The sequence below is a fragment of the Macrobrachium rosenbergii genome, chromosome 16, assembly GCF_040412425.1.
Source record: "Macrobrachium rosenbergii isolate ZJJX-2024 chromosome 16, ASM4041242v1, whole genome shotgun sequence".
NCBI classification, from domain to species: domain Eukaryota; kingdom Metazoa; phylum Arthropoda; class Malacostraca; order Decapoda; family Palaemonidae; genus Macrobrachium; species Macrobrachium rosenbergii.
In genome coordinates, this window is record NC_089756.1 from 48,784,224 (window position 1) to 48,793,246 (window position 9,023).

Below are 9,023 nucleotides of genomic sequence, written 5' to 3' on the forward strand. Positions count from 1 at the left end.
AGCTGAAAGTTACAATGGTAATGTTCCTGTCCTGGTAAGGCCCATTTAGGAGAGCAGGAGTACCTACCTGTACATCCCTAAGTGAGTGTGTCACTTCTTCATAATATGGAAGTACTGTAACTGACTAATCTAAAAATGATGAGCAAGCACTCAATATTAGCCTGCTTGTTATTTTCCCGGCAAAACTATAGGGACATTTGTAGCTTAACTCCATTCCTTCAGAAATAAATTTCTTAGCCACAGATGATTGTTGGATTGTGGCAAGAAATTTTGCTAGAGGTACTAGATGTTTTAAGATCTTAAACATGATGGCCTCTTTTGCTGCATTTGTAACTACTTCACGAAGAAAGGGCATAACATAATTTAATTCTTTTTTGTGATTTTTATAACACATATCAGTTATTTCAAAATTTGAAGTAGTTGATTAAGGATCACTTAATCACAAGCATTCATCTAGACTGGAATGCCTGATTAGTAAGTTAGCCATTTCAATGCTGTCATGAACTCTCTGTCCCGAATTCAATGCAGTAAATCTGATAACAAAGTAGTTTGAGACTGCAGAGCCACTTAGTGCTCCTCAAGAGGATTTGCTCAGGTATGATGATTGAAAATTGGAGCATGGTAAAGTGAAAGAAGTTAGACAGTCAGGTGGGAAGAGACCAATGAGAAAGGTTGAAAAGCTTGGGCATGAGGGGATGCAGCAAAGAACCTCAAGCACCATCTGCAATAAGGCTCACTGTAAGTGGTAACATGTTTGGGTTTTTCGGTTATTCAAGAGTACTGTATGTTTACATGGGCTGGCAAAACATTGTGAAATCTCTGCTTTGTTGGAAATACAGAAATAGCACTTATAAGGTATACCTCTTCCTTGAATTAGTTTTTGTTTTAATTTGAATCATTATACTGTATATTAATTTTAGTGTATTAGGTTATAGTAGCAATTTTTTGTAATGCTGTATCTCGCATGGGGTGTTTTTCTTACTGAACAGGTACAGTTGTATGTTTCATTCATTTCTGAATTGTTTTTCCTGTCTAATACTTGACACTTAGATAAAAAGGGAGAGATTTTTCTGCAGCACTTTCAATGTACATTATAATAAACTTTTAGTTTCTTTATGATATCTTATGTGTATGCATGGTGGAATTTCTTGTCGCCTCTTAATTACTGTGAGGATATGAATACTGTAATTATGTTGCTCTGAACAAGTTATTAACACACGGAAAACTATGGCTGCTTTAGAAATTATCGTACATATGTTGCAATCTATCTTTTCTACAATGCAGTAATACTTCACCCCACATCATTAATTCGTTCCAAAATATGCAACAGAAGTTGAAGAACAGTATAAGGCAAATAAGCCCTTTAAAAATTATTTTGATACACTTTAAACCCCCATAAGCAACCCCATAATTGTGCTGATATATGTACAATAAGTCATCCAGTGGATAAACATTGTGCTGTACTGTCTTTTTAATAGATTTTTCCGATCACATATAAAGAATGTACAAACTAGAAAAAAAAGTACTCATGTACTGTACAATATATTGTATTCTACAGCACCTACCCGATGGGTAATGTCATTGATGATACCATGTTCGACTCAAGCCAAGAGAATGAGCTATGGCTGCAATACTATGCATTTGAATTTGAAGCAAAGAACTAGCACCATCATGTTTTTAAATTGTTTAATTCTGTTTATGTATTACTGTACAGGTATGTTATTTTATATATTTTTACATTTATTCTTATGTGATTTGACACTTTTATATTAATTTTTGTGCTTTTATGGCTGATGGCTGAAAACTAGAACTATGTACAGTACCATACATACATCTGTATATTGTGTAGCCAAACGTCATGTAAATATAGCAGGACATTTGTAACATTTTTAAGCTTTTAAATAATTTGATACTATACATTACTGTATATTTATATGTTGTAACATTTGTTTTTATATGGTTTGGTTTTTTTTTTATTGATTTCTGTGTGTTTCTATGGAAATGCAAATCATCACCTTTTACATAGGAGTAGTATTCGTTAGCACGTGCTTGGTAACATGGTTGTTAACTGGTGGTTAGGGGGGGGGTTGAGTGGGGAATACCCCTCCCTTGCCTCACATCACTATTCAACTTTTTCCTGGCTACTGTGAAGAGTAGATGTATTGATGCCCTATTGCTCTTCCTCCTGTCGTGTGATTGTTTGAATAACGACAGAAATGTAACCAGACCACTTGGCAAAGCTGATTGGCCCACAAACTATGAATGGTGGGTCTCCTGGAATGCCCAGGGTAAGCCACATAGACTTAAGGTACTTGAGGCTCTCTCTCATTTTCCCTGGAGCAGCTGGTGATGGACTATGAGCACAAGCAGGGGTTTCACCCAGGCCATCACTGCTGAAGAACACATGGAGGGCTACCTTCTCCACACTTATACATCTTTCATACCATGCCAGAGGAGAATGAGCTGGAGGATCAGAAGTAGAAACAAGGTTTGGCAGAAAAGAATGAAAAGGTTTGGTGGTGTCAAAGGGGGAGTGTTCCTCATTAGGATACTGGTGAACTCTTCTTGGTCTTCCTATGCTGGCTGTACATCTTCCACTGTGAAGGAGACCAGCCAGCACATGCTGTAGGGAGTCAAAACTGCAGAGTTTCTCCCTGCAAAAGGAACAAAAACATTGAGGATTTGTATGGGAGGACATTAAGCCACAAGCTTGCTCATATCCCATGACATCTTTGTTGTTTAGTCAGTACTTTTCTCTACTTCAGCAATACCTGTCATCAATTACCCAAGCATAATGTGACTCAGGCCAAGCATTATCAAGAGAAAAAATACTTAATGAAAACTTCTGTTGACAGTGAAAGCAGAGCACAGCCAAAGAGTGTTGAGTTAAGTCTAATTTAAAGTGTATGGTAACCCCCACTTTCCCACATATCACCGAGTTAACCACTTTGTTACCAAGTGTCAACAAACTTTTCCAGCTGGGGCTGGGAATACTAGTATAAATTTTAGATGATGGTTTGTGTTCTCATATGAACAGATACAACACATATACAATACAATATGGATTTCATTGTGATGTACATTGCAAAACCCACTCATTTAAGTTAATTAATATGTTTTTCCCCACAGTCAGTTGTATTCCCAAAATTGGACTGTTTGCAGTAAACGGTGGTTGTTGGAAATAACTACACTAAAGACTGCTGAGAATTTATTCCAGTCTAAAGTGTTATTTGCTTGATTGTGTTGATTACATACTGTGCAAATATCATTGCTGTCAAGCAGTAACCTCACAACTGAAATGTGAAAATCAAGATAAGTTATGACTAATTTGTTTTATGCTACTTTTTTGTCTGTATGCTATATTGCAATTCATAACTACTTTGTAACTTCATAATACTAAAATATAATTTCCAATTGATAGCCAACTAAGAAATCTTGATGTATGTATATTGTCTAAAACTTGAGAATCTTATTTGTTTCTACAGGGATACAGACCATTGCCTTTTCCTTATGGGTATTTTTCAGCATGAATTGGAATCAGTCATTAAAACTGCTTAACAGGGATATCAGTTTTGAGGTAGGCTGGTGAGTGGGGCAAGCTTAGCTCAATTGCCAGGAGCAAGCACTTTTTTATTTTCTTTTTTATGTATGTATGGTGTTTGTATTTTTTTATTCAAACATGATTTTGAACAAGAAAATTTAACATCAAAAGGTATGAAGGCCATAAGCAATTATTTGGGTGCTTTATGCCCTTAGTGCCAGGTCCTTTGAGGTGTGTACTGATTAATTTCCTTAACAGTAGAGAGGTTTGGTAACAATGCAGGAAGCCCAAAAGATGCTCGAGGTATGAGTGTGACGGTTGGTGACTAGTCAACGCTCTCCAACAGTGTAAGTGGCAAGCTCTCAGGTGAGATTGCAGCACATGTTCATGGTTTGTTGTAGCCTATCCCTCTTTACCAGCTCCTCCAGGGATTTCAGCTTTGCTGGACTGCCTACTGTACATAAGATGTAGTCTCTCACAGTATTCAGAGAGGTCCATTCCATATTTTTGGAACATTAGCCTGAGCCAAGAGCTCCTTTCCTGCTGCTGCTTTTCAGGTAATGCCCCTTTATCAGATGCAGTTCTGTGGCTGTGGTGGAAGAGGGTAAGATGCATGGATGAAAACAAGCAGGTGCTCATTTTCTTCCTCCTCCTCTTCCTGACAAGGGGGTTCCTGAGCTTGCTTGGGACTTTCAGTTTTCCTGCTCCTTCTGAGATGAGAGGACTACCCCAGACTCCTTCTCCTGTACTTCAGCAGAGTCTGTGGTGAAATTTAGGCTTTCAAGCCAAGCACTGGAGAATTTTAGGCCAATCATTGCTTCAGACAGTGAAAAGAGGGAGTTGGAATGGTTGGACCGCAAAGTACTGTAAAGAGATCCAGAAAATAAATGAGATGAAGTATGTGTACAAAAATGTAAAGGTGGAACTGGGAGGAAACCCCATAGTTTCACTAAGAAGTCATTAGAAGTGGAAATGGAGGAAAAGTAAGTCTGAAAAAATAGGTGTATTTAGGGACTGAAGGGATGCTGCAAACTCCCATAGTAATGCCTACAGTGTACCACATGAGGTGCACATGAGTTGGTGGTGCCTTGTTTGGTTTCTGCATAATCTCTGGATTGTGTGCATGGAGCGGTTCACGCATGAAAAATTGCCACTGTATGATACTTGGATACAGTATGGTGACAATCTGCAGGCACATGACCATGCAAACCATTAGACAGTGCCTGGTTCATCCACAGCTGCGGATGTAAGTATACGTGAACCCTGGGTCATATGTATGCTGACAGGGTTCATGTGGAAAGGTCACTGCAGTATGATACCACTGGGCATCATGGAGAGCAGAGTGCGCATGATCATGCAGACCTTGGTGTGTTGAAGGTTTATTGAAGACTCCCTTTATGTACCATAGTACATGGAAGCATTCGCAGTGGCCTCTTCTTGTTCACTTTCAGGCAATCATACAAAAGTCTGTAGGAATGTGAACCTTGATTTTTTGTTACACATTAATTTTAGCTTATGATTCAGCAGCTGGTATTGCCTGGTCAAATTGTTCATGTCTGTGGTCCTAGTAGTGCACAGTAGGGCATCCTGGCATAACTCATTCCTTTGGGTATGTGATAAGACCAGAGGGTCCCTCACCCTCAGAACCCACCAGCCTGAGTTGGAATGACAATGAAGAGGTCATTGATCTAATTTGTAAGTGCAATTATTTTGGTGGAGGTGAACCTGGTGCCATTATTGAATCTGATCTCATCAGTAGAGCACACTTTCAGGTACACTCTGTAGATGAAACTGTCATTCAGACAGCTATGGTCTCAACTTGCATGCAGTGCTTTGGACCAGATGATTGGTGTGATCTCTGGATTGGAAAGTTCCCTGTTGTCTAGCAGATTGCCAAAGTCCTCCTTCTGGGCAGCATGTTGCTCAACCCCTGGTTGAACATGCTTGCTGACTTTGGCATCACAGGCGTCTCATCTGAGGATGAGAAGGCAAAGTTTTGGAGATTGTTGGTTTCAGAAAGAAAATTATTGTCTTTTCTCTCACACCAGAATGCTTACCACTGGGCAAACTTTGTTTTGAGAAAACTTAAGCAACTGTCCATGCTCTTCTTACAACAGGTTTTACCAGAGTATCTCTGTGGGACAGGTGAGTTCTTGGATCCTCTTTATTCTTTCTGAAGAGTAAGGCCATTGGTGGAGAAAAGGCCTTCCTACAGCTAGGACCCTGTGATCCACTATGCAGTCTCCTTCAAGTCCTTGGACCTTCAGAAGGAATTGTACACAAGGCTTTTTGGGGGTGGCTACACCATCTGTGTCTGGTGTCAGGAAGGGTCTTCCCTCTTCGAAACTGAAACAAGGAGCCTAGGCTTCTTCCTCTACAAAGTGCCAAGAGTTTTCCAAGCCTTTTTAGCCCCCACTTCAGCTCTGGCTAGATGGGAGGCAAGGGGAAGGAAGGGGACTTTGAGATAGGCAGTCCCCTTCTCGAGCTGTCTTGAGTAAAGGAGATGCCTGTCATGTCAGTGGGCAATGTAGCAGACAGAGGATGGCACCCTGGGTAGTCTGTGCCCAAAGATGTCATTACATAATACCTTTCTATTATGGATATCCTCCCCTCTCATGGTTATCAATCCTGTTTCCAGCCTACCCTTTAGGATTCCCCAAAACTCTGGTCCTGTCATCGGAGATGGGGCCAGTGCTTGAGAATAATGTTCTGGAAGATGTAGAGAGCTGCTCTAGACTTTTTTACTGTCATATTTTCCTAGTGAAGAGTTGACTGAGAGAAAACACATTCATGTAGTACAAATCATGCTTTTGGGAAAAATGAAGGACACATACTATCAGGTGCCCAGCCATCATGCCTCCAGGAAGTACCTCTGATTTTTGACAAAAGTCAATTTACCCATTCAAAGCTCTGTGCTTTGAACTGGCAACAGCCCCCCTTATGTTCATGCAAGTGCTTACCGTGGTTTCAGCTTGGATCTATTTGTAAGGGATAATCTTGCTACATTACCTAGATGGTTAATTAGTTCCGGCAACTTCAGAGGTGCAGTTGCTCCAGAACAGACTATGTCCTAGTGCCTTGGGGTGCCTGTCAGCTTTATGCAACCCTCTCTTTCAGCTTGTGCTTGTACTCATGAATGGGAAGTGAAGGAGGACCTTGCTTGTTGGCTAGATGATTGGAACCTCTTAGTAAGATTGCACTTGAATTTCCCCCTGTGGAGGTGCTGTTGTTGTTTGTGGACAAGGACAAACCTCATTTGCACATCCACATTCTGGCAGTGCAACACTGTTAGCCTGCAAACACTATTCGGAAATTCTATGATGGGTCACTCCATAATGTTGAATGACATGATCCTAGTACAGTACAGTACATCAGCAAGTAAGGGCAATGGTTTCCCTACACCTCTGTCAGTTGGTGAAGCAGGTATACATTGGTGTGATTTGCCATGCTATCAGGCTGTCAGCCAGCTACATTCTGGGTAGGAGGAATGTTTTCAGACAAGCTCAGTTGCCAGGGGCAGGTAGTGGAGACAGTGGTCCCTGCATCCTTGCTTTGGTGGAAATGCTCATTAACCTATACTAAACCTAGCTGCTCTGGAAGATGTCTTCCAGCACCCTGAAGTATTCTGGATGTGTATGCCTTTCTACCATTCAGTATGTTTTGCCAAGTAATCAGCTGAGTGTTTGTCACATTAGGTTTCAGATAACCTAGGTAGCTCCTTGTTAGCCTCATACTACTGTACTTGGTAGCCTGATCTGGTCAAGGCATCCAGACTGTCTGCTTTTGTCTACTCTTGTCTGTCAGCCACATGTTTTGAGGAAGCATAAAAAATTGTGAACCAGGGAGCAGACCACCTTTTCAAGCTGTTGATGTTATAGAAAAGGGTGTCACTAGCTAGAGCTATGCTAACTTGAGTAACTCTTTAGCAGATATTCGATGGATTTGTCCACTTTCATTGAAAAGTTTCTCAATCCCTGCAGTGAGGCCCAATTACTCCGAGCCATGTCTCCTGACTGAAGGGCATGGACCCTGTTCTTTGGTAGAGTTGTCCATATTTCCAAGATCTTCAAATAGTTTTGCTCATTTGCCGAACTTGGGCACTGTAAAGCTTTGGAAGAGGCCTTGAATAGACGTCTCACTCTCAAGACTTGTTTTGCAAGTTTTAGCCTTGTTGTAACACGTTAAGTTGTATGGCCTTTTGTGTCTTGTTTGACTCTTGAGGGCTGGGAATTCCTTTTCATTCATAAGTTTGTGGCACACATTTAGAACCTGTCTGGCAAGGGATTTGAGAAGTTTTCGCTTCCTCCCTAAGAGAATTTTAGTGGAGTTACATAAAATGTTTTTGTGCCCAATGCAAGCCCTGAGGCACTATGTTTGAGAACCCCCTCTCTAGGCCAGATTCTTGGGATCTCTTTGCAGTAGTGATAGGCATAAGAGGTGTCCAAGAATACAATTTATCTCGTTTCTTGAAGCGATCAAGCCAGCATACAATTCATCCCCCAAGGAGGATGATCATGCAGTCTGGCTGAGAGCTCATGAAACCAGGGTTTTTGGCCTGTCCCCCAGGTGTATGAAGAAGCTTTTGGTCTCAAAAGGCAACGACGTCAGGAGTCTGGCAAAACCAGACTACAGTGGACCCCCACCTATTTGTGGTTCCGGATTTGAGGCTTCACCTATTCACGGATTTCTCTGTGGAACGTATATACACATTATTTGCAGAAAATTTGCCTATTTGCAGTAATTTTCATAGAGAATTATTCACAAATTAAAGTATTTTCATATAATTTTTGTGACTAAATGCACTTTTTACGATAAAACTATTATTTACGATAAAACTATTATATTCAGGTACAAGCATTTTTAGAGGGATTTTTGGTGTTTTGAACTATCAAAATAAGATAAAAATAGGCAGTTATAAGCGTTTTTAGAGGGGTTTTAAGTATTCGCTGGGGTTAGTGGTACGCATCCCCCGCGAATACTGGGGTCGACTGTACTAGTACGGTATCTCATTTTACTTCGGGGACGTTTGTGACTAGACCTGAGGATATGTGATAGGTGTTCAGCAGGTTCTCCAAGGTCCTCTTATTAAAAAAGGTACTCAGATAACATAAGGCTGGAAGCTGAATGGGTGAGCAACTGGCTCTTTCTTTCTTCCTCTGCAAGGTAGCAGTCAGGCTGATTACATATTGGATAGGCCCTAAAGAAGGTTGACTTCACAATCGCACATCCTATCTTGGCTTCGGATTATAAATTGCGAATCCCTCTGCTCTCCCTATTTTACAAGGTGAGGGTTGGTAAAGCTATTGATTTATAATTGACCCAGATTTTGGCTGTCCTTGAAACTTGGTTCTTTGATGACTTTCCTAATGTGACAGTTCAGATATATCTCCATCTCGAGGCTTTATCAGTTTAGCAACCATATGCCAGATTGCACAGGACTTTGCAGTTCAAAGTTGTCTGCTCACTATCATGACTGGGAACT